A 25,641-nucleotide genomic window follows, 5' to 3' on the forward strand; every position below is an offset into this window, starting at 1 on the left:
AGTGACATACCCACAGCATGATGCCGCTAGTATCGTGTATACAAGGTATAAAAGGGCAGTACATTAGCGGAGCTGTCAACTGTGTACAGGTAATTCACGTGAAATGGGTTCCGACATGATTACGGCCACACCGCACTAGTTAACAGGCTTCCAACAAAGAATAGTAGTTGCATCTACACGCGTGGGGCGTCCCATTTCGGAAATGATTAGGGAATTCAATACTCCGAGATCTACAGTGTCAAGAATGTACTGAGAACACCAAATTTTAGGCATCAGCTCTCACCACGGACGTCGCATTGGCCGATGGCTTTCACTTAACGACCGAAAGCAGCGGTGTTTGCGTAGAGTTCGGATTGTCAACAGACAAGCAACACTTCGTGAAATAACTCCAGAATATACGTAACGAAAGTGCGGCGAAATTTGGCATCAACATTTATACTCCGCAAGCCACCCAACGGTGTGGGGCGGAGGGCACTTTCCGTGCCACTGTCATTGGTTGGTTGGTTGGTTGTTTTGGGGAAGGAGACCAGACAGCGAGGTCATCGGTCTCATCGGATTAGGGAAGGACGGGAAAGGAAGTCGGCCGTGCCCTTTGAAAGGAACCATCCCGGCATTTGCCTGGAGCGATTTAGGAAAATCACGGAAAACCTAAATCAGGATGGCCGGACGCGGGATTGAACCGTCGTCCTCCCGAATGCGAGTCCAGTGTCTAACCACTGCGCCACCTCGCTCGGTGCCACTGTCATTACCTCCCTTTCCTGTTCCAGTCGCGTATGGTTCGCGGGAACTGCCGGAAAGCCTCCGTCCGCGCTCGAATCTCTCTAATTTCACATTCGTGATCTCCTCGGGAGGTATAAGTATGGGGAAGCAATATATTCGATACCTCATCCAGAAACGCACCCTCTCCAAACCTGGACAGCAAGCTACACCGCGATGCAGAGCGCCTCTCTTGCAGAGTCTGCCACTTGAGTTTGCTAAACATCTCCGTAACGCTATCACGCTTACCAAATAACCCTGTGAGGAAACGGGCCGTTCTTCTTTGGATCTTCTCTATCTCCTCTGTCATCTCGACCTGGTACGGATCCCACACTGTTGAGCAATACTCATAGGTCGAACGACTATTTTATAAGGCACCTCCTTTGTTGATGGACTACATTTTCTAAGGACTACCCCGTCGGGTAGACTGTTCGCCGGCTGCAAGTCTTTCGATTTAATGTCACTTCGGCAACCTGCACGTCGTTAGGGATGAAATGATGATGATTATGACAACACAACACCCAGTCCATGAGCGGAGAAAATCTCCGACCCTGGCGGGAATCGAACGCGGGCCCTTAGGACTGAAATTCTGTCACGCTGACCAATTTTTTTTTTTTGTTAATCTTGTTTTGTTCGAAACTGATCGTTGTATTTGTTCGTGGCGGACGTCCTATGACATTGGTCGAAGTTCATCGTACAACTGTGATACCGGGGGCCTACATAGCTGCACTGACTACCTCAAAATGACAAAACGACAATATGTAAACTTAAATAACAACAGTGAACAACAAATATACACTCCTGGAAATGGAAAAAAGAACACATTGATACCGATGTGTCAGACCCACCATACTTGCTCCGGACACTGCGAGAGGGCTGTACAAGCAATGATCACACGCACGGCACAGCGGACACACCAGGAACCGCGGTGTTGGCCGTCGAATGACGCTAGCTGCGCAGCATTAGTGCACCGCCGCCGTCAGTGTCAGCCAGTTTGCCGTGGCATACGGAGCTCCATCGCAGTCTTTAACACTGGTAGCATGCCGCGACAGCGTGGACGTGAAACGTATGTGCAGTTGACGGACTTTGAGTGAGGACATATAGTGGGCATGCGGGAGGCCGGGTGGACGTACCGCCGAATTGCTCAACACGTGGGGCGTGAGGTCTCCACAGTACATCGATGTTGTCGCCAGTGGTCGGCGGAAGGTGCACGTGCCCGTCGACCTGGGACCGGACCGCAGCGACGCACGGATGCACGCCAAGACCGTAGGATCCTACGCAGTGCCGTAGGGGACCGCACCGCCACTTCCTAGCAAATTAGGGACACTGTTGCTCCTGGGGTATCGGCGAGGACCATTCGCAACCGTCTCCATGAAGCTGGGCTACGGTCCCGCACACCGTTAGGCCGTCTTCCGCTCACGCCCCAACATCGTGCAGCCCGCCTCCAGTGGTGTCGCGACAGGCGTGAATGGAGGGACGAATGGAGACGTGTCGTCTTCAGCGATGAGAGTCGCTTCTGCCTTGGTGCCAATGATGGTCGTATGCGTGTTTGGCGCCGTGCAGGTGAGCGCCACAATCAGGACTGCATACGACCGAGGCACACAGGGCCAACACCCGGCATCATGGTGTGGGGAGCGATCTCCTACACTGGCCGTACACCACTGGTGATCGTCGAGGGGACACTGAATAGTGCACGGTACATCCAAACCGTCATCGAACCCATCGTTCTACCATTCCTAGACCGGCAAGGGAACTTGCTGTTCCAACAGGACAATGCACGTCCGCATGTATCCCGTGCCACCCAACGTGCTCTAGAAGGTGTAAGTCAACTACCCTGGCCAGCAAGATCTCCGGATCTGTCCCCCATTGAGCATGTTTGGGACTGGATGAAGCGTCGTCTCACGCGGTCTGCACGTCCAGCACGAACGCTGGTCCAACTGAGGCGCCAGGTGGAAATGGCATGGCAAGCCGTTCCACAGGACTACATCCAGCATCTCTACGATCGTCTCCATGGGAGAATAGCAGCCTGCATTGCTGCAAAAGGTGGATATACACTGTACTAGTGCCGACATTGTGCATGCTCTGTTGCCTGTGTCTATGTGCCTGTGGTTTTGTCAGTGTGATCATGTGATGTATCTGACCCCAGGAATGTGTCAATAAAGTTTCCCCTTCCTGGGACAATGAATTCACGGTGTTCTTATTTCAATTTCCAGGAGTGTAGAAAATCGCTAAATGAACCCATAGCAACCGGAATACCAACATGTAACACAAAAACCCTACGAGCTTATGCAGCAACTTAATAAATCTCTAATTAGTTAATTCGACTAAATTCCTTTACTCTTGTTTTACTTTTATTTGCTAAATCCAACCTAGTCGTCGAATATGCGGTGTCTAGGAAACCTGCTTTGTCGGATCGCTAGACAACATTCTAACAAATCGTGTTAATCAATTTTATTACAAAAGGAAAAGATTACAATACCTAACTTTGTGATTTACACAGACGTGTCACAAGAAAAAGGGCGGCAGACAAAACAAGAAATCTCTTCAGTACATACAGTTTCCAGGTCCGTGTTGGACAGACAGTGCAAGCAACTGTTTAGAGTTGACGCTTCTGTCGAGGTTGCTAGTCTTGAACTGGGCCGCGACCAGTAGGACGCGGCGCTTATGTCCTTTTCGCATAGGGACCACTGTTGTCGCGTTGTCGTCCTGGAGTGGGATCTGTCAGCGTGCGATTGGCTGACGTCTTCTCACAGCCTTCTCTGCTCTATCGTTCCCGACTGGCGTGCCGGGGCTTGACATTACGCCGTAACATTAACATTCATCTCATCATCTCTCTGAAAGACGCTATCCACTCTGTTCAGCTGTTGTTCCAAGTCCATTCTCTGACACAATTACAGTGCCCTCGTCAAAATTCGAACTCTTTATTTCTTCTCCCTGCTCCTCTAATTCCCTGTCTAAACTTCTTTTTGGTTTCTTTTACTGCTTGCTCAACGTACGCGTGGAGTAACTTTGGGGACGATCGTTATCTGTGTTTTATCCCTGATATATTTGGAATTTTTAAGGAGTGAAGTGAGTCAACACTAAATTTACAAACACTATATACGCTGGTTTGCCTGTCTTCAGCCTATCTTCTCAAATAATTAGTCTCCCGTGTGCCTACATTTCTCCTGAATCGAAGCAACTCTTCTCCAATCTTTACCAGTTTCTTTCCATTATTCTGTAAATAATTCGTGACAGCATTTGCAGCCATGATTTATTGAACTAATAGTTCTATAGTCTTCCCACTTATGAGCGCCTGCCTTCTTTGTAATAAGATTTACTTCATTCTTATTGAAGTCTGATAGTTTTTCGCCTGTCTCATATACTTTGCACAATGGGTGGAATAATTTTGCGTGGCTCGCTCCCACAAGAGCCTACATAATTCCGAGGGAATGACATCTACTGCGGGACTCTGTTGCGACCTAGATCTTTCACTGCTCTTGTGAAATTCTTCTCCTACTATGGAAAGTCCCATTTCACAATCCCCTATTTCGTCAAATACTGGCGAACCCGGCAGTGCTTCGCAATTGTTAAATACACTATGAGATCAAAAGTATCCGGCTACCCTCAAAAACTTACGTTTTTCATATTACGTGTAATTTGCTACCACCTACTGCCAGGTACTCCATATCAGCAACCTCAGTAGTCATTAGACATCGTGAGAGAGCAGAATGGGATTTTCCGCGGAACTTACGGACTTCGAACATAGTCAGGTGATTGGATGTCACTTGTGTCATGCGTCTGTACGCGAGATTTCTACACTCCTAAACATCCCTAGGTCCACTGTTTCCGATGTGGTAGAGAAATGGAAACGTGAAGGGACACGTACAGCACAAAAGCGTACAGACCAGCTTCGTCTGTTGACTGACAAATCGCCGACAGTTTAAGAGGCAGACATCAATCCAGACCATCACACAGGAATTCCAAACTGCATCAGGACCACTGCAAGCACTATGACAATTAGTGGGACGGTGAGATAACTTGGATGTCATGGTCGAGCGGCTGCTCATAAGCCACACATCATGCCGGTAAATGCCAAACGACGCCTCGCTTGGTGTAAGGAGCGTAAACATTGGACGATTGAACAGTCTAAAAACGTTGTGTGGAGTGACGAATCACGGTACACAACGTAGCGATCCGATGGGAGGGGGTGGATGTGACGAATGCCCGGTGAACGTCATCCACCAGCTTGTGTAGCGCCAACAGTAAAATTCGGAGGCGGTGGTATTACGGTGTAGTAGTGTTTTTTATGGAGGAGGCTTGCACCCCTTGTTGTTTTGCATGGCAATATCACAGCACAGGCCTACACTGATGTTTTAAGCACCTTCTTGCTTCCCATTCTTGAAGAGCAATTCGGGGATGGCGATTGCATCTTTCGACACGACCGAGCACCTGTTCATAATGCACTGCTTGTGTCAGAGTGGTTACACGACAGTAAGATCCCTGTAATGGGCTGGCCTGCACAGAGTCCTCATCTGAATCCCATAGAAGACCTTTGGGGATGTTTTGGAACGCCGATTTCGTGCGAGGCGTCACCGACCGACATCGATACCTCTCTGCAGTGCAGCACTCCGTGAAGAATGGGCTGCTATTCCCCAATAAACCTTCCAGCACCTGCCTGAACGTATGCCTGCGAGAGTGGAAGCTCTCATGAACGCTTAGGGTGGGTCAACACCATATTGAATTCCAGCACTACCGATGGGAGGCGCCACGGACTTAGGTCGTTTTCAGCCATATGTCCGGATACTTTTGATCACATAGTGCATGTAGGTGGATTGGAACTATGTCTTAACCACCGTCTCTCCCCTTCTCTTCGTCCATCTCCCCCTCCCCTTCTCTTTGTTCATCTCCTCTTCCTTGCTCCTTTCTCTGTCCATCACCTCCTCCACACCCTTTCTGTTATTCTGGTCCTCCCTCTCTCTTCGTGCATTTCCTCATTCTCTATGTTCATTTGCTCCCCACTGTTTGTCCAACTCCTCTTCTTCATCCCCGTTTCTGATCCTGAGCCTTGTGAACTGTGTTACAAAGGAAACCTTGACTGGAAACTGAAGTCCCTTAAAATTATTGGGTAAATCGGTTGGGATCTCATGTACATGGGATATGAGAGCTGCTGGATCATTGAGGAAGTGGTTTCAACGGCAGTATTTCACATACTGGGTGATCAAAAATTCATTATAAATTTGAAAACTGAATAAATCACGGAATAATGTAGATAGAGAGGTACAAATTGACACACATGCTTGGAATGACATGGGGTTTTATGAGAACCAAAAAAATACAAAAATTCAAAAAGTGTCCGACAAATGGTGCTTCATGTGATCAGAATAGCAATAATTAGCATAACGAAGTAAGACTAAACAAAGATGATGTTCTTTACAGGAAATGCTCAATATGTCCACCATCATTCGTCAACATTAGCTGTAGTCGAGGAATAATGTTGTGAACAGCACTGTAAAGCATGTCCAGAGTTATGGTGAGGCATTGGCGTCGGATGTTGTGTTTCAGCATCCCTAGAGATGTCTGTCGATCACGATACACTTGCGACTTCAGGTAACCCCAAAGCCAATAATCGCACGGACTGAGGTCTGGGGACCTGAGAGGCCAAACATGACGAAAGTGGCGGCTGAGCACACGATCATCACCAAATGACGCGCGCAAGAGATCTTTCATCCTTCTAGCAATATGGGGTGGTTCTAATAAAACCCCATGTCATTCCAAGCATGTGTGTCAATTTTTACCTCGCTATCGACATTATTCCGTGGTTTATTAAGTTTTCAGATTTATACTGACTTTTTGATCACCTGGTAGTTTAAATCTGCGAAGGGATAGGATTATAAAGTTTCGGGCTCTTCAGGTTCTGTAATAGTATAGTAACCACAAGCTGATAAGCTGTAAAGATAACTGCGATACGACATAACAGTGCCTGTGTTACTCCTAATAACGATGCAATGTTCCCTTGGACAGGTACTGCGGCGACTACAGCCGTTATGAAATACACACAGTGTATTCGCAATTGCGAATGTGGACAGTCGTCAGCTGTATAATGGAATGACGACAATGAAAAATTAATAGTAGTGTCCAAAGTAGCACTGAATCGTAGTTCGGAACAACACAGGCATTGCAATATCGTTTTTATCTCCCAACACTGGGCAAGTGTCTTCCAAGTAAAATGTCTCCCAAGTATGGGAATACACGAAATGGATGTACGAATAGAGATTGTAGACACATGGTTGACGAAATATGGAAGTTTGAGTCGTGCTCGGATAGTCCAACTGTAAGGCTACACCGCGCGAAAAACTGGAAATCCCTGTTCGCTCTCTGGTCCGGCAAAAATTTTCATAGTTGTCACACTTTATAGAGCTGATGGTTATTCGTATTTGCAACTGCGAATACAATTCATATATAAAGACAGGTTTTCTGTTTTCTGTTAAAACCGACTGCGAGGAATTAAACGAGACAGTACATTGTTGTGTATGAAAATTTTATTTAAAATTATATGTAAGGAGAAAGAGTGTATGTAGGAGAAACAATTTGTCTATTGGCTTCATTGTCCTGATATAGCAGTTAAAAATGAATGCGAGGAAGAACACTAAACCAGACATTTTCACATTACAGATCAGCACAGCATTTTCTTTTTTTTTTTTTCTTCTCAGTCGGTTTTAACAGGAAACCTGTACGGTGTTGTTTAAAAAAAAACATGTAGCTTATGTTCGCCTGTGTGTTTACTAAAGTACAGTACGAAAATTTGAAGTAAATCGATCAGGAACTATCTGAAATTGTTGCCAATAACTTTGGCCTATTGTATCTTTTATATATTTATATACCACATCTATTTAAAAAAAATATGTAGTCTACGGCCGTTCAGTTTTACTAGCATATCGGTAGTAAAGGGGTAAAGAATTTTTGTAGGTTTTTTTCTAACTGTTTCCTCCTTCTATATTACATACATATTTCTAAACAATACAAATTTTAAAAAATGTAGCTTCTATCTGTAACAATGTTAAGTAAAGTATCATGTAAATATTTGAATTAATCGGTTAGGAACTTCTCGGAGTCTCTGGTAACAACATTAAATAAAATCTTGTCTTTATGTGCTAGTATAGATACATCCACATGTATTAAAAAGTATAGCCAACGTCTGTCACAATTTTTATAAGATTAATGTACAAATTTTGGAATAAATTGGTCAAAACCTTTTCTAGATTTTCGATGATGATATTCCCTTTATGTAGTATATAGATACTTATATAAGTCTGAAAGTTTTTTAGACCATTAAGTAAAAATATGAAGAAAATCGATCAAGAACTTTTCGAGATTTTTGCCAACGACATTTCTCTTTTATTAAAAAATATGTAACATATGTCTGTCTCAACATTTATTAGAGTATTGTGTAAAAATTTGAAGTAAATCGGTGAAGAACTTTTCGAGATTTCTTATGAATGATCTTTTCCACTCATATTCTATACCATACATATACATATGTATCCTGTGTCTATGCGAACGTTTATTAGAGTATCGTGCAAAATTTGAAGTATTCGGTGAAGAACTTTCGGACGATTTTGCTGAAAACCTTTTCCCTTTATATAATATGTATGTATTTCTACATCATATATATGTAAAATGAGTACCACATGTCCGCCCGAACGTTTATTAATGTGGAAAAATGTGAAGTAAATCGGTGAAGAAATTCTCGAGATTTTTGGTAACAATGTTAAACCACGACTTGCATAGTAGAATAGTTAGTATAAAATTTGTTACCCTTACATATATCCTCTATATATTCCTTATACAATACAGTTTCTCATTTGTGCTTAGTTTTTTAGTTATTTAATACATCTGAGAGATATTTATACACTTATTTAATCTGTATCTGTAGCGAAATGGGACCTGAATTTTCGTCTTGATCTGTTTGAATCTAGCCATATCTTTCCTAGCTTTTCTTAGCATACGGTCGTTTAATAACGCCGAAGATGGCGAACGTAGCTAGTCACCAATTTTCGAAAGGTAGAAAAAAACTCTCTGGGAAATGATTTGCTTCAAGAAAAATACGTACCTCCTAGATAAATTACCTGGCGATTCTCGCTAGCATCACAAACTATCATCATTTACTCTTGAAGTTAGTCACAACACTTTCTTACAGCCTCTCTTCGTTCCTTGTGCTGTTTCACGTTGAGCTTTCTCTCCTTGTTCTCCAATTTCCTTCGTTGCCAGCGCGCCCATCTTAAATTTGCGTGCCTGCCTGACAATTGATCTTGTTGTTCTACTTTCCATGAACTGCTGTAACTGGAACTGTTTCCACTATTTATGTTGTAGGTATTTCTTAAGCTTTGGATTTCATACTGAATGTAAGACTTCTTGGAATACCCATATCATAATGTTGTTGTTGTTGTTGTTGTTGAGGTCAGAAAACTGATTGAATAAAGCTCTCCATGCTACTCTATCTTGTGCAAGCCGCTTCATTTCCTAATAACTACTGCTGCTTACATTATTTGGTCTCCGTCTAAGGTTTTTACCCCCTACATTTCCCTCCAATACTAAATTGGTGATTCCTTGACGTCTCAGAATGTGTTCAGTCAACCAGTCCCGTCTCCCAGTTTGGTTGTTCCACAAATATTTTTATTTCCCCAATTATATTCAGTACCTCCATACTCGTTAGATGACTGCCCCATCTAATCTTCAGCATTCTTCTGTAGAAACACATTTCCAAAACTTCTATTCTCTTCTTTTATAAACTGTTTACCGTCCATGTCTTCTTTTATAAACTGTTTACCGTCCATGCTTCACTTCCATATACGGCTACAATCCATACAAATACTTTCAGAAAGGATTTCCTGACACTTAATTCTGTATTCGATGTTAACTAATTTCTTTTCTTCAGAAATTCTTTTCTTGCCACTGCCAGTCTACATCTTATATCCTCTCTACCTAGGCCGTCATCATTATTTTGCTGCGCAGTTAACAAAACTCATCTACTGCTTTAAGTGTTTCGTTTCCTAGTCTAATATCTTCAGCCTAACCTGGTCTGACTACATTCTATTATCCTTGTAACGTACATAACGTAAAACGAATAAATAAAAAGTAAATAAAACTAAAACAGTCCTACAAAAATAATATCAAAATTATCATTGGAAGATGCAGGTGAAATTAAGGTATCTTGCACACAGCTTTAAGCATAAGATCAATTAGAAAAATTTGTGATGCTTGGAAGAACAGAAGGTCAAAGGCGTACAGATAAACAAATGTGGTGTATAGAAGACAGTAAAGATATCACAGGAATGATTTTGGACGAACTGACGACAAATGCTCGTCCAGGAGTGCATGGAGGGTCATCGTTCGGAGACAACTTGGTGAATCCTAACAAACAAACAAAAAAATATAGAATGGTTGACTGATGTAAGAAAGCGAGTGATAGACCCGGATAATTAAACAATAATCAAATCTCCATCTTTTGACATGCAGCTCCTTGTATTGGCCGTGTTTTCAGTTAAAATTTTATGGATGTGAGGCCCGCCAGCTATGCGAAACACCGTTTTTCTCAGTACCCAAACAGGTTTCGGCACCACTGTGCCATCACCAGTGGGTTTTCGTTTTTTTTTTTAAATTTTGTCTTCTGAAGCTTCATTACTGAGAAAAACGGTGTTTTGCATAACTGGCGGATCTCACATCCAAAAATTTTTAACTGCAAACACTGCCAATACAAGGAGCTGCATATCAAAAGATGGATATTTCGTTGCCGAACCAGGCATTCCCCAGCAAGCTCTACAACAAATACAGCAACACCTTAATGAAGCTTCAGAAAAAAAATGAAAAAAAAAAACGAGAATCCACTGATGATGGCACAGTGGTGCCGAAACACGTTTGGATGCTGAGAAAAACGGTGTTTTACATAACTGGCGGACCTCACATCCAAAAAATTTTATAATTAAATCAATAACTGAATGAAATAGAAAATAAACAGCTGCAGGATTTATTTGTTAAGGAAGTGCTGAAAATCAGAGCATCGATGTGTTTGAACCCTACACTTGTTCCTGTTCTTCGTTGGCGCCTACTTGGATTACGAGGTGCATTCAAGTTCTAAGGCCGATTTTTTTTCTAATTAACTACTCACCCGAAATCGATGAAACTGGCGTTACTTCGCGACGTAATCGCCCTGCAGACGTACACATTTTTCACAACACTGACGCCATGATTCCATGGCAGCGGCGAAGGCTTCTTTAGGGGTCTGTTTTGACCACTGGAAAATCGCTGAGGCAATAGCAGCACGGCTGGTGAATGTGCGGCCACGGAGAGTGTCTTTCATTGTTGGAGAAAGCCAAAAGTCACGAGGAGCCAGGTCAGGTGAGTAGGGAGCGTGAGGAATCACTTCAAAGTTGTTATCACGAAGAAACTGTTGCGCAACGTTAGCTCGATGTGCGGATGCGTTGTCTTGGTGAAACAGCATACGCACAGCCCTTCCCGGACGTTTCTGTTGCAGTGCAGGAAGGAATTTGTTCTTCAAAACATTTTCGTAGGATGCAGCGGTTACCGTAGTGCCCTTTGGAACGCAATGGGTAAGGATTACGCCCTCGCTGTCCCAGAACATGGACACCATCATTTTTTCATCACTGGCGGTTACCCGAAATTTTTTTGGTGGCGGTGAATCTGTGTGCTTCCATTGAGCTGACTGGCGCTTTGTTTTTGGATTGAAAAATGGCATCCACGTCTCATCCATTGTCAGAACCGTCGAACAGAAAGTCCCATTCATACTGTCGTTGCGCGTCAACATTGCTCGGCAACATGCCACACGGGCAGCCATGTGGTCGTCCGTCAGCATTCGTGGCACCCACCTGGATGACACTTCTCGCATTTTCAGGTTGTCATGCAGGACTGTGTGCACAGAACCCACAGAAATGCCAACTCTGGAGGCGATCTGTTCAACAGTCATTCGGCGATCCCCCAAAACAATTCTCTCCACTTTCTCGATCATGTCGTCAGACCGGCTTGTGCGAGCCCGAGGTTGTTTCAGTTTGTTGTCACACGATGTTCTGCCTTCATTAAACTGTCGCACCCATGAACGCAATTTCGACACATCCATAACTCCATCACCACATGTCTCCTTCAACTGTCGATGAATTTCAATTGGTTTCACACCACGCAAATTCAGAAAACGAATGATTGCACGCTGTTCAATAAGGAAAACGTCGCCATTTTAAGTATTTAAAACAGTTCTCATTCTCGCCGCTGGCGGTAAAATTCCATCTGCCGTACGGTGCTGCCATCTCGGGACGTATTGACAATGAACGCGGCCTCATTTTAAAACAATGCGCATGTTTCTATCTCTTTCCAGTCCGGAGAAAAAAAATTGGAGGCCTTAGAACTTGAATGCAACTCGTACTACAGCGACTCTGGAGCGGCGCTTCGCTGCAGACAGCATAGCAGCTGCTCCTAATGGCAGCCGTGCGTCACGAGTCTGCCGGGACAGGAGAGCGGGTGTCGAAACGCCGAGGGCGCGGTCAGCGGTGGGTCGGGTCGGGTCGGGTCAGGTCAGGTCGCTCTCCTGGCAGCTGGTCCACCTTGCGCAACTGGCGCACACATCGCTTTCCCCCTCGTGTCTTCTTAAAGCGAGGCAGTCCATCTGCCGAAAAGTAATGGACGCTTTGTAACGGCCCAGTGATTATACTTTGTTTTGCTGTCTTAGTGTCTCTCTCTTTCGTTGTGCTGCGTCTTCGGTTAAAGCTAAAGTCAGAAACCTAATGTAACAACAACAGCTACGAAACATTTGTTACTTCTTGTTCGATTTCGGTTGTAATTTATGTTTTACGCCATTATCGAATAATTTTTGTTTGTCAGTTACAACCGAAACCGAACATGAAATCACTGAAAAATTTCTAAGCTCCAATCAAAGAAACATATGTTGTGTAAAGTTGCTTATATAACCAAAACTAACGCATTGTGCAACTGAACAAGCACTTGTACTGCGAAGTTACCTGTTAAGAATCATTGGACAGTAACTTCATCTACGAGAGGTATTCATTAAGTAATGCAACACATTTTTTTCTGACAGCAGTTTGGTTTTATTCTGATTTCCAATACACCATATTATTCGTCACTGTTTTGGTTACAAAACCCTATTTTCAGGTTCAATGCGACGCCTTTACGCCACCTTACTAGGAGGGTCTGTATGCCCGCATGGTACCGCTGTACTGATCGACGTCGGAGTCAACATTCTGCAGCATCAGTAACCTCCCCTTCATCCACTTACTGCTTCCCACGGAGTGTATCCTTCATTGGGTCAAACAGATGGAAGGTGAGAGATTCGGGCTGTAGGGTGGATGAGCAACAACAGTTCGATGAAGTTTCGTGAGCTGCTCTTGCAGGCGCAGACTTGTGTTGTGGCTACGAACACGATGGAGTAGTTTCTTCGATTTACCGAAGGTGTGTACTGCTGGCCAGCAAGTGGAAAATCCGACAGGTTGCGAGACTTGGTTGCGATTACGGCTGAGCCTCGCCCAACGACTTACCGTGCTTTTGTTCACTGGCAGGTCTCCGTAGGCGTTCTGCAAGCGCCTGTGAATATCTGTAATGCTCTGTTTTTCAGTCAAAAGAAACTCTGTGACAGATATCTGTTTCGATCTCACCTGCATTGCAGGCGCCATCTTGAAGGCTACGTACGAGTATAACACCATCACATATCGGAACTTGATGAAACTATAGGGGCTGAAGCGACAAATTCCACGATGTACCACGACAAATTTCGCTTTTTTCCAACTCAGATTGGCTGAAAAAATGTGTTGCATTACTTATTGATCACCGTAGGCACTAAATTTCTATGTAGTTTCTTCCAAAACACAACTTAAAAATAGTTCTCTATAAGTAACAAGCTCTAAATTAACTAACGGAGTATTGTATAAGTACATTCATTACTTTCGAGGCTATCGTAATTGAGGAGACTCAAGTACACAACTACATTGCCGTTTTTGTAGCAAACGGATACTGCTTACCTGTGTGATGCTTTAATTTCTTTCAGAGCAGCAGTGTCGCTACTTGGAACTGCGAGAGGGACAGTACCACCGACTCTAAGAAATTCCATTTGTGGGTCTCTAAGATTTACTATCGGTCACCGATATTAACAGGACAATTTATTGTGTGCAATTGGTGATCAGTATTTGACAACTTTTCAAGTTTAGTAAAGACCAAGCGATAGCTTCCTACCTTTAAATGGGTACCAGACATCAATCTTCATCCATTAAAATTATTTTACCTTATCTTCCAGTCGGTGTCAGACTGTCTGAGTCAGTTCAAATTTTCTACACAAATCGTAAATTAGGAACCGTCAGTGACATTAGTTTTATTGTGACATTCAAGACAATACACATGTAGTTTGTGGCTCCTAACTACAAATTTACTAACAAAACTGGTTTATTTTCTAGCTATTTAAACATAATTTTGCAAATATGCAACACCAATAATATCTTTCGTAAACAGAACTCTATAGTGATTATGCGTGGAAGCAAAGGGCTATCTAAAAAATTTGGATTTCACTTGTTACGGACATTCGTATTACTTTGTAACAAACACATCTGCTGCACTTTTTTTCACAAATGAGAACGAAACTGAAAAGGAACTACGTTTAATCTTTTGTTATTACAGTCGAAAAATAATAAACAACTTAGAGTCAGCAGATCGCCACGTTTTTAAATAGACCAAAGCAAACCATGTCGCAGCTCAGCACTACCATTCGATTGTTTCCAATTCGTGGCTTTCGTAAGTTATGTTGGGCGTGGGCCACCAGACTGTGGAAAGCTGCAATAGGGCAATCTTCCATTCGAGGCAGTTTAGTATCCGTACTTCTGGAATATTCGTAGTGGGTTTTCCATTGCGTCGTACCACAGAAACCATTCGTTGCTGACTGACTTTGCCTATGCTTTCATTCAGTACTCCAAGGCTCAGCGCATCAAAAGCGTTAGAAGTTCCCTATTCATGTTACAAGACCACGTACAAGCTATAACAGTATTTTTCCGTCAGGGAAATACAAACTTGTACACAAGTGCAGTATCTATGTCGTTAACAAACAGTTTCATAAATTTGAAACTGAATAAATCACGGAATAATGTAGAAAGAGAGGTGCAAATTGACACACATACTTGGAATGACATGGGGTTTTATTAGAACCAAAAAAATACAAAAGTTCAAAAACTGTCCCACAGATGGCGCTTCATCCGATCAGAATAGCAATAATTAGCATAACAAAGTACGACAAAGCAAAGATGATGTTCTTTACAGGAAATGCTCAATATGTCCACCATCAGTCCTCACCAATAACTGTAGTCGAGGAATAATGTTGTGAACAGCCTGTAAAGCATGTCCGGCGCGTTGGTGAGGCATTGGCGTCGGATGTTGTCTTTCAGCATCCCTAGAGATGTCTGTCGATCACGACACACTTGCGACTTCAAGTAACCCCAAAGCCAATAATCGCACGGACTGAGGTCTGGGGACCTGGGAGGCCAAGCATGACGAAAGTGGCGGCTGAGCACACGACTATCACCAAACGTCGCGTGCAAGACATCTTTCACGCGTCTAGCAGTATGGGGTGGAGCGCCATCCTGCATAAACATCGTACGTTCCAGCAGGTGTTTATCAGCCAGGCTGGGGATGATGCGATTCTGTAACATATCGACGTGCCTCTCACCCGTCACGGTAGCAGTTTTGAGTCTAGCTCCATCTGTCGGACATTTTGTGAACTTTTTTTGGTTCTAACAAAACCCCATGTCATTCCAAGCATGTGTGCCAATTTTTACCTCTATATCTACATTATTCCGTGGTTTATTAAGTTTCCAAATTTATACTGACTTTTTGATGATCCGGTGCATTCCATCATAATATAATCAAGACAAGCAGTGACAAAGGCGCATACAATGTTCAGTCACATAAAAATGTTTTCATAGGATATTAGTGTGTGTAGTGTTTTTACGTTAGAACTTGAGAGAAAATTGGAATGCACTGCCTATTTAACACAGAATTATTAAACAACGTATAAAATGATTGAGTACACAGTACATAGTACAGGAAAGAGTGGCGCAGGCGAATACAAGTAAGTAATATGCTGAATACGCGGAAAGACGTAATGATTTTCAAACTAAAAAAAAGAAAAGAACAGAACAAGGAGAAATTTAGAATTTTTTTTCCTTTGCAGATGGCGAACTGTCTAAAGTATTTCACACAATACAACAACCAGCACCAAGTAACTGTTAGCGTTACGTACGGGACACACTTTTAAAAAATACGAATGGGACAGAATCGATACATACGATTTAAATGAACAAAAATGATTACAGCTCCAGAAAAACTGAATCATTTACTGAAGACGAAGAGCTTCACAAACAGAGCAAGTCAGTAACGCGTTTGTCCACCTCTGGCCCTAATGCAAGATGTTTTTCTGCTTTGTATTCATTAATAAACTTGTTGGATATACTCCTGAGGTATATCGTGCCAAATTCTGTCCAATTGGGCCCCCTGTCCATAACACCCCAAAAGTCCTCAGTTGGGGAGCGGTCCGACGATTTTGTTAGCCAAGATGGGGTTTGGCAAGACCGGAGACAAGCAGAAGAAAGTCTCGCCGTGTGCGGGCGGGCATTATCTTGTTGAAATCTGAGTCCAGGATGGCTTGCCATGAAGGGCAACAAAACGGGGTGTACAATATCGTCGACGTACTGTTGCGCTAGAAGAGCGGCGCGGTTGATAACCGAAGGAGTTCTGTTATGAAATCAAACGGCACCCCACACCATCTGACCTGGTTTTCGGGCCGTATAGCCGGCGATAGCCGGGTTGGTATCCCAGCGGTGGCCGGGGAGTCTCCAGACACATCTTTGTTTGTCATCGGGGCTCAGCTCAAAGCGGGACTTTCCACTGAAGAAAATTTTACCCCAGTAGCTGAGATTCCAGTACGAATGTGTCCGAATCCTCTGCAAGGGGCGCCCTGATCTCAGCCACTTTTCTTCAACCGCCTGTTAATGATCCTTGTAATCACTGAAGCACGAGTTGCACGTCGCATCAATGATAAAAGTGAACATGGGGCCCCAGATGCCTGACTGACGATTGCTCGGCTCTCACGTTCTGTCGTCTTTCTAGGTCATCCGAATCCTTCTTGACGCTATGTTTGGCAATGGTTCACCCATTCCTGCCAACGTCGTTGAGTAGTGGCATCGATCCTATTCATATGTCGAGCAATTCACCAAGCAGCCAACTAGCTTCTTTGAGCCCAACTACACGTCCTCTTTCAAACGCTGACATCTGGGACTATTGTTCACTCACCTACCTGTGAGGCATGGTTACTCCCCAACTGAGTGCACGGAATGAAATTCACAAACACTTTATGCTCTGGTATCGTCATGTTTCCCATCCTTGCCAGCTGCTCTGTGAAATTGCGCTGAGGCGGCACACACTCATCCACTGGCCGCCAAAGATTACAATTTTGCATTTTCCATCGATACCTGTACGAATATCGATTTGTGACCAATTTGCATCTCTCTTTCGTGAAGCTCGAAAGGAAGTGGTACAGGTATGCGTAGGGGGAAACAGATACTACAAGGTCAGGATCAACGACGACTGAAGAGAGTCGTTCAGCGCGACAGAAGTGCAATCCTTCCGCAAACTGCTGCAGATATCAATGCTGGGCCACCAACAAGTATCAGCGTGCGAACCATTCAACGAAACATCTTCGATAAGGGCTTTCGCAGCCGAAGGCCCACTCGTGTAGCCTTGATGACTGCACTACACAAAGCTTACCACCTCGCCTGGGCCCGTCAATATCGACACTGGACAGTTGACTACAAACATGTTGCCTGGCTGAACAAGTCTCGTTTCAAATCGTATCTAGCGGACGGACGTGTACAGGTATGGAGGCAACCCCTGCATGTCAGCAGGGCACTGTTCAAGCCGTTAGAGGCTTTGTAATTGTGTGGGGCGTGTGCAGTTGAATTGATATGGGATCCCTGATACGTCTAGATGCGAATCTGACAGGTAACACATACGTAACCATCCTGTCTGATCACCTGCATCCGTTCATGTCCATTGTGCATTCCGACAGACTTGGGCAACTCTAGCAGGACCGCAAACGTCCAGAATAGCTCCAGGAACACTCTTCTGAGTTTAACCACTTCTGCTGGCCACCAAACTCCCTAGACATGAACATTGTTGAGCATATCTGGGATGCCTTGCAATGCTCTGTTCAGAAAAGAACTCCACCCTCTTGTGTACTCTTACGGGTTTATTAGCAGCCCTGCAGAATTCACGGTGTTAGTCCCCTCCAGCACTGCTTCAGATATTAGTCAAGGCTATGCGACGTCGCGATGCGGCACTTCTGCGTGTTCGTTGGGGCCCTACAAGATATTAGGCAGGTGTACCAGTTTCTTTGGCTTCTCACAGACTGATGTTTTGCCATGCTCATGAGCGCATATGTAGGTGACTCTACCTGTCGTCTTTAATACTATGCATAAAATTATTGAACAATTAATGGGTTTCTTTCGAAAGTTGTTTCTATGAGTGCAATAAAAAGGCTCTTACTTACTGATTTACATCCTCTTCACGGATAGGCTTGCAGCATGTTCCAACTTCAGATTTCGGAACATCTTTACATGGGGCGACCAACGTTTCTTCTTCCGGTAGGACGATATTTGAGAACAAGTTACGGAAATGGATTTTTTTTTTTTTTTTTACATCGGGCACTAGAAGACGAGCCGTCATTAAAACGCTGTAGTGACTCATGAGCTGTTATTATTGACTTGCATGGAAGGTGTATATATCGAGGGACAGTGATTATTTGCATGTCACCATACGCTTACGACCCATCTCTATAAATACCAAAAGCTAAGTATTGTCAGTTTAAGTTACTGTAAAAACTCCGTTAATAAGATTTACTTGAATTGTTGTCTATCTATCCGAGAAAACAGCTTCCTAGGTACCCTATATTAGACGAGTGGGCAGGATACGACAGTTCTATACACTTTTGTTTTGCTCTGTTATGGTACTATTTCCCTTGCTGTGGCATAGCTCTCCTTTCCTTTACAGTTGTAATTTCTACTGGTAACATTTAACGTATACAAAGATGTTTGAAATTTGTGTCATCTTCCTGTAAAATAAATTGATCATCACTTAACAGGGTCGTGTTTATGTATCTATTAGATCATTTTATTCCGGAGTGAACATTTTCATTGCAATTTATGATTATCTCTCCCATGCGAATGTCGAAGAGTGTGAGAAAGTTTTCAACCTTGCCACATAATTAATAAAGTAATTAAAATTTCTTGTTAATGTTCCCCCCTAGATATGATACTACTTTTGCCCATTTATGTTTTGTAGACTCTGCTTTATGTGTTTCGGATAACCAGTCTTTTGCATTGTGTTCCGCAGCTTCTCACGATAAAAAATACTAACAAACATTTAATTAGCAATTACTAATTGTTTACAGACGGATAAAAAATCGGAACAGCAAGAAGGGAAATTGTACGACATAAACGAAAATTGATAAGCGTATTTCTACATCTGAAAGATAAGATCTACAGACTTCGCGCCAGTGGCACTGGAGTGGCGCTAGTAGAGCCGCAATGAGGATTCAAATCAGGTTTGCCTTAAATACACGCTGCAAAGGTTGCGAGAATGTACAGTCGTAAGAAGACAGGGTCCGGTCTGCCACGTGGCACTATGAAGAGGGAAGAAGATATTGTTCGAAGTATGGCTCTGGCACATCCTACAGCGTCTGCAGCAGCAACTTTTGCAGCAGTTGGCACCACACACACAGTGACGCAACGAACTACAAGGTTATTACAAATGATTGAAGCGATTTCACAGGTCTACAATAACTTTATTATTTGAGAAATTTTCAAAATGCTTTGCACACACATACAAAAACTCAAAAAGTTCTTTTAGGCATTCACAAGTGTTCGATATGTGCCCATTTAGTGATTCGGCAGACATCAAGCCGATAATCAAGTTCCTCCCACACTCGGCACAGCATGTCCCCATCAATGAGTTCGAAAGCATCGTTGATGCGAGCTCGCAGTTCTGGCACGTTTCTTGGTAGAGAAGGTTTAAACAGTGAATCTTTCACATAACCCCACAGAAAGAAATCGCATGGGGCTAAGTCGGGAGAGCGTGGAGGCCATGACATGAATTGCTGATCATGATCTCCACCACGACCGATCCATCGGTTTTCCAATCTCCTGTTTAAGAAATGCCGAACATCATGATGGAAGTGCAGTGGAGCACCATCCTGTTGAAAGATGAAGTCGGCGCTGTCGGTCTCCAGTTGTGGCATGGGCCAATTTTCCGCGGGCTACGCGTGAAACTTGCCCGCACGCGTTCAACCGTTTCTTCGCTCACTGCAGGCCGACCCGTTGATTTCCCCTTACAGAGGCATCCAGAAGCTTTAAACTGCGCATACCATCTCCGAATGGAGTTAGCAGTTGGTGGATCTTTGTTGAACTTCGCCCTGAAGTGTCGTTGCACTGTTATGACTGACTGATGTGAGTGCATTTCAAGCACGACATACGCTTTCTCGGCTCCTGTCGCCATTTTGTCTCACTGCGCTCTCGAGCGCTCTGACGGCAGAAACCTGAAGTGCGGCTTCAGCCGAACAAAACTTTATGAGTTTTTCTACGTATCTGTAGTGTGTCGTGACCATATGTCAATGAATGGAGCTACAGTGAATTTATGAAATCGCTTCAATTATTTGTAATAACCCTGTATTACAAATCGATTACTGCAAGGACAGTTACGGGCCAGACGCCCTGTATCATGGATTCCACTACCCCATACTTCCGCCAATTGCGACTTTACTGGGGTCAAGCGAGAGCTGACTGGAGGGGAAGAAGGTGGAAGCCTGTTGTGTTTTCTGGGGAAAGCCGATTCCGCCTCGCTGCCAGAGACGGCTGTGTGTTGATTAGAAGGAGGGAAGTTGAGGGCCTGCAAGCAACCTGTCTGCGTGTTAGGCACACTGGACTGCATCTGGGGTTATTGTCTGGGGTGCGCTTTCGTATGACAGCAGGAGTACTATCGCGATTGTCCCAGGCGTCTGTCTACAAATCTGTAAGTTGATCTGGTCATCCGACCTGTTGTGCTGCCATTCATGAAAGCACTCCAGGGGGTGTTTTCCAACAGAGTAACGCTCGCCCACATGCTGCTGCTGTGAAACCACATGCTTTACAGATTACCGACATGTTACCTCGGCGTGCTCGATCACCAGATCTGGCTCCAATCCATCTCATATGGTGCGTTATCGGACAACAGCGTCATCCACAGCGAGCATTAACCGTACCTGTATTGACCGACCAAGTGCAACGGACATGGAACTCCATCTCACAAAGTGACAGCCGGTACTTGTACAACACAACACATGCACTTTTGCGTGTTTGCATTCAACACTATGGCAGTTACACCTGTTATTGACGTACTTGTAATTCCCATTTGCAATGGCTTATCTCGCACGTACATAAACCTCTGATCTTGCAATGTTGATCACATTAATATGTTACCTAGACAGAGTTAGTCCCAAAATTTCACTACCGTACATTAATTATTTTTTGATTTTGCGACTTTTTTTCGTCAGTGTCGTTATTTACGATGGTCTTTTTTTTCCACAATAGAATCAGAATAATGCTTACAGGGCTGAGGTTAAACATGTGACCTTGTGGAAAACATTGGAAGTTCACTGAGGCTTTTTGCGGATGATGCTGTAGTTGTAACAATGGAAAATTGTACTGAAATGCAGGAGGATCTGCAACGAGTTGACGCATGGTGCAGGGAATGGCAATTGAATCTCAATGTAGACAAGTGTAGTGTGCTGCTAATACATAGAAAGAAAGATCCTTTATCATTTAGCTACAATATAGCAGTTCAGCAAATGGAAGCAGTTAATTCCATAAATTATCTGGGAGTAGGCATTAGGAGTGACTTAAAATGGAATGACCATATAAAATTAATCGTCGGTAAAACAGATGCCAGACTGAGATTCATTCGAAGAATCCTAAGGAAATGCAGTACGAAAACAAAGGAAGTAGGTTACAGTACACTTGTTCGCCCACTGCTTGAATACTGCTCACCGGTGTGGGATCCGTACCAGATAGAGTTGATAGAAGAGAAAGAGAAGATCCAACGGAGAGCAGCGCGCTTCGTTACAGGATCATTTAGTAATCGCGAAAGCGTTACGGAGATGATAGATAAACTCCAGTGGAAGACTCTGCAAGAGAGACGCTCAGTAGCTCGGTACAGGCTTCTGCTGAAGTTTCGAGAACATACCTTCACCGAGGAGTCAAGCAGTATATTGCTCCCTCCTACGTATATCTTGCGAAGAGACCATGAGAATAAAATCAGAGGGATTAGAGCCCACACAGATGCAAACCGACAATCTTTCTTTCCACTAATAATACGAGACAGGAATAGAAGGGAGAACCGATAGAGGTACTCAAGGTACTCTCCGCCACACACCGTCAGGTGGCTTGCGGAGTATGGGTGTAGATATAGATGTGCATTGAAGGAGTTTTGGTTGTGTAGTGTTTACACACAAGTGGGGTGAAGTGTTTCATGAATCTCTTAAGTCTTGCTCCTCTCAGGCATGGTCTGAACTGCGTTTAATGAACTTGCAATATTAGAGAATGAAATCGCGCTGGAAAGAACACAACAACTCCTGTACCCGTTTGGGTTCCCGCATTTAATTCGCCGTTTCAAGTGTAGATTCTCACCTAATGGCTTCTAGAAAACGTGACGCGTATTCTAATGTGCTCCCAACGAGGCTGAAGCAGTTTCCATCAGCTCCTGGAGAGGAGACCGCTGTAAATATGGCGAACTCTGGGTGCGCGCAGTAACTCGGTCCGCGGCGACTGCGGACTTAGCAGCTATTCAGTGGGCGGTTTCGGCGTCGTGGCTGTTGAATAATGCAGCAGTCGGCGCCGGAGCGGCTCCAGGACTGGAAAGACCGCACAGCGCGAGGAACTGGTCTCCAGTGTTCACACTCTGGAGGCACTAACTAATGTGTGATCTGATGAGGTGGTCCAGCAATCTCTTACTAACTTGGATGTAGCACTCTGGTCTCTGAGCGTAGAACTTCCGCGTCCTTGCAGATTTCCGGCATCCACATTGTCCGCCATATTGTAGCCAGGCAGAAGTTTACGATCAGTCTGTTTGTAATTCACAGTTGTTTGCGTACTGGAATGAAGTTTCGCTGTACAACGGAGCGTGTACTGATCTGGAACTTCCTGCAGGATTAAAACTTCATGTCGAACTGGGACTCGAAACGGAGACCAGTGCCTTTCGCGAGCAAGTTCTCTACCTACTGAGGTACGCAAGCACGACTCAATGTAAAATGGATCTCCTACGCCGTGACTTGGCCACTTCCAAGCAGTTTTCCAGGAAAGCTGGCCCCGCAAGGTATGCAAGAGAACTTACGTGAAGTTTGGTAGCTAATGGTGGAAGCACAGCTGCAAAGGCGGGTGTTGGGACGCATTTTGATAGTATACTTACCTTGCATAGAGGACAATGTGATTATGAACGTGATTCGTGGTAGGTGCAGGCTGATCCATTGCACTTAGGTCATGCTGACCTCTGCTATTGCGCCAAAACACGGGTAACTCGGGCAAAGAACTTTTTGTAGTCGGAAATACTTCCGTGCATTCCCGGTTCTTGAAACTCAAGTTACGGAACGCCGTGCATTATCAGTACTTGGACAAGTGACCGCCTGGGAACACAGGGTGCTGTTAGCTCGTCCATTCTGTCCAAACGTTTCCGTGACGACCTAAATAAAGACAGGCAGAAAATACTAACATAATAAAAACTAAGAACAAATTACAAGCGTTGCACACATACAGTCATGTAGAACGAAGAACAAAGACAAATATAAACAATAATCCAAACATTCTAAAGAAACATTGTTTCATCTAATTTCTAAAATTATATTGTTTCACCGTCAGCAAGTAAATAAACCTCACCTAACCGGGAAAAGCATTTTAGATTAAGAACATAAAAGCACATATAGTTGTAAGTGGGATCTCTAGATACGTCAGAATACTTAGTTATTATTTATCATTTTCATTCTTACAACGTTTTAAGTAACTGCACAGAGTTTCAAGAAAAAGAACAGTTATAACACTCAACTGGTCAAGAGGGCAATAGTTTCACATTCATCTTCTTTTAAATGTTCTCCGCTTTAGAAGGACATATATCGTCTTTAGGGAAAAGAAAAACATTTCAATTTACTCCCTATGAGCAGGTGAAATTTTATTCCACTTTAAGACTACGTTGCAAGTCGAAGAGGAAGAAGGATTTTCATTTTATTATGATGTTGTACACTTAATCTATATTACGAAGACATACTCATTTTCCTCATTAGTCGATTTGTACGGGAAAACAGATAACTGACTGAAAATAAAGGTACTGATATTACATACAGGCAAGAAAAACTAAAAAGACAGGCAGCTCTATCGGTAGAGCACTTGCCCACCTAGTTTCGCGTCCTGTATCGTCGCACAGATTGTACTTGCCAGAAACTTTGGTACTTTACTTGCTTCTGCACATAAACCGTGTGTAACGTACTGTAACTGTGCCTGAAACAGGATACTATTGTAACACCCCACCTGTTGCTTGTCTGGATTTTGCGTGTGTTCGCCCCTGTCAAACAACTTACAGAGAAATCTGGAGTGGAAATGTACGCAAGAATGGGTAACGCTAGATTTAAACACCGCCCTGTCACCGCTAATTAATCTGCGGTGGTAGCGTTGACAATAAATCGCACCTATTTTTAATTCCAAACATGAAACATAACGAACACTTAGGGGGTTCAATGATACCAGAGAATTACACAGAAATAAACTAAAGCAAAGTGTCAGTTCAGGATCAAATTACTGAAAGTAAAAGCACTACTGAATCAATAATTTTATTATCACCTTCAGACCAATGCTGAATAGAAACACAAATGAACCATTTACAAATTACCCTCCTAGCTGGGATTGGCAGTGAACTATGTCAGAATCGGTATAAAACGCGATCTGTTATAAATTGGCTGACCGACTGACATCGACACAAAACGAAAAATAAGAAGAATCACTACACCCCCAAAGTACTGTGAAACCTCAGTGTAAACAGCAGTGGCACGTGATCCAGCTACTTAACGCTACTCCTAACGCAGGCCGAAGTGGGAGCGATCTCAGCATACTGCAGCTGACGTGGCCGCGGTCTCCGGTGGGCGACGACGCGGCCGTGGAGTCCGGCTGTGGCGCCTCGGAAATTACACTCCTACAATACCTGGACAACAGACTGCTGTCCGTACACTTCTCAGATTGCGACAACCTTCCCATCAGCAAAGAAATGACACGGATCACGTCCTCTCAGAACGAAAGTCCAAGAAGGAAGACCTCGACAGAGAGTCGAGCGAAATCGCATTTCACCTCTGTTTTACCCACCAAAACTTTATCGAGCGAATCACAGCCCTAGAAACGGTCAAAATGCCCAATGTATGGCCTTGGAATCGAACTACACTCCTGGAAATGGAAAAAAGAACACATTGACACCGGTGTGTCAGACCCACCATACTTGCTCCGGACACTGCGAGAGGGCTGTACAAGCAATGATCACACGCACGGCACAGCGGACACACCAGGAACCGCGGTGTTGGCCGTCGAATGGCGCTAGCTGCGCAGCATTTGTGCACCGCCGCCGTCAGTGTCAGCCAGTTTGCCGTGGCATACGGAGCTCCATCGCAGTCTTTAACACTGGTAGCATGCCGCGACAGCGTGGACGTGAACCGTATGTGCAGTTGACGGACTTTGAGCGAGGGCGTATAGTGGGCATGCGGGAGGCCGGGTGGACGTACCGCCGAATTGC

This window comes from Schistocerca cancellata, chromosome 3 (genome assembly GCF_023864275.1).
Source record: "Schistocerca cancellata isolate TAMUIC-IGC-003103 chromosome 3, iqSchCanc2.1, whole genome shotgun sequence".
NCBI classification, from domain to species: domain Eukaryota; kingdom Metazoa; phylum Arthropoda; class Insecta; order Orthoptera; family Acrididae; genus Schistocerca; species Schistocerca cancellata.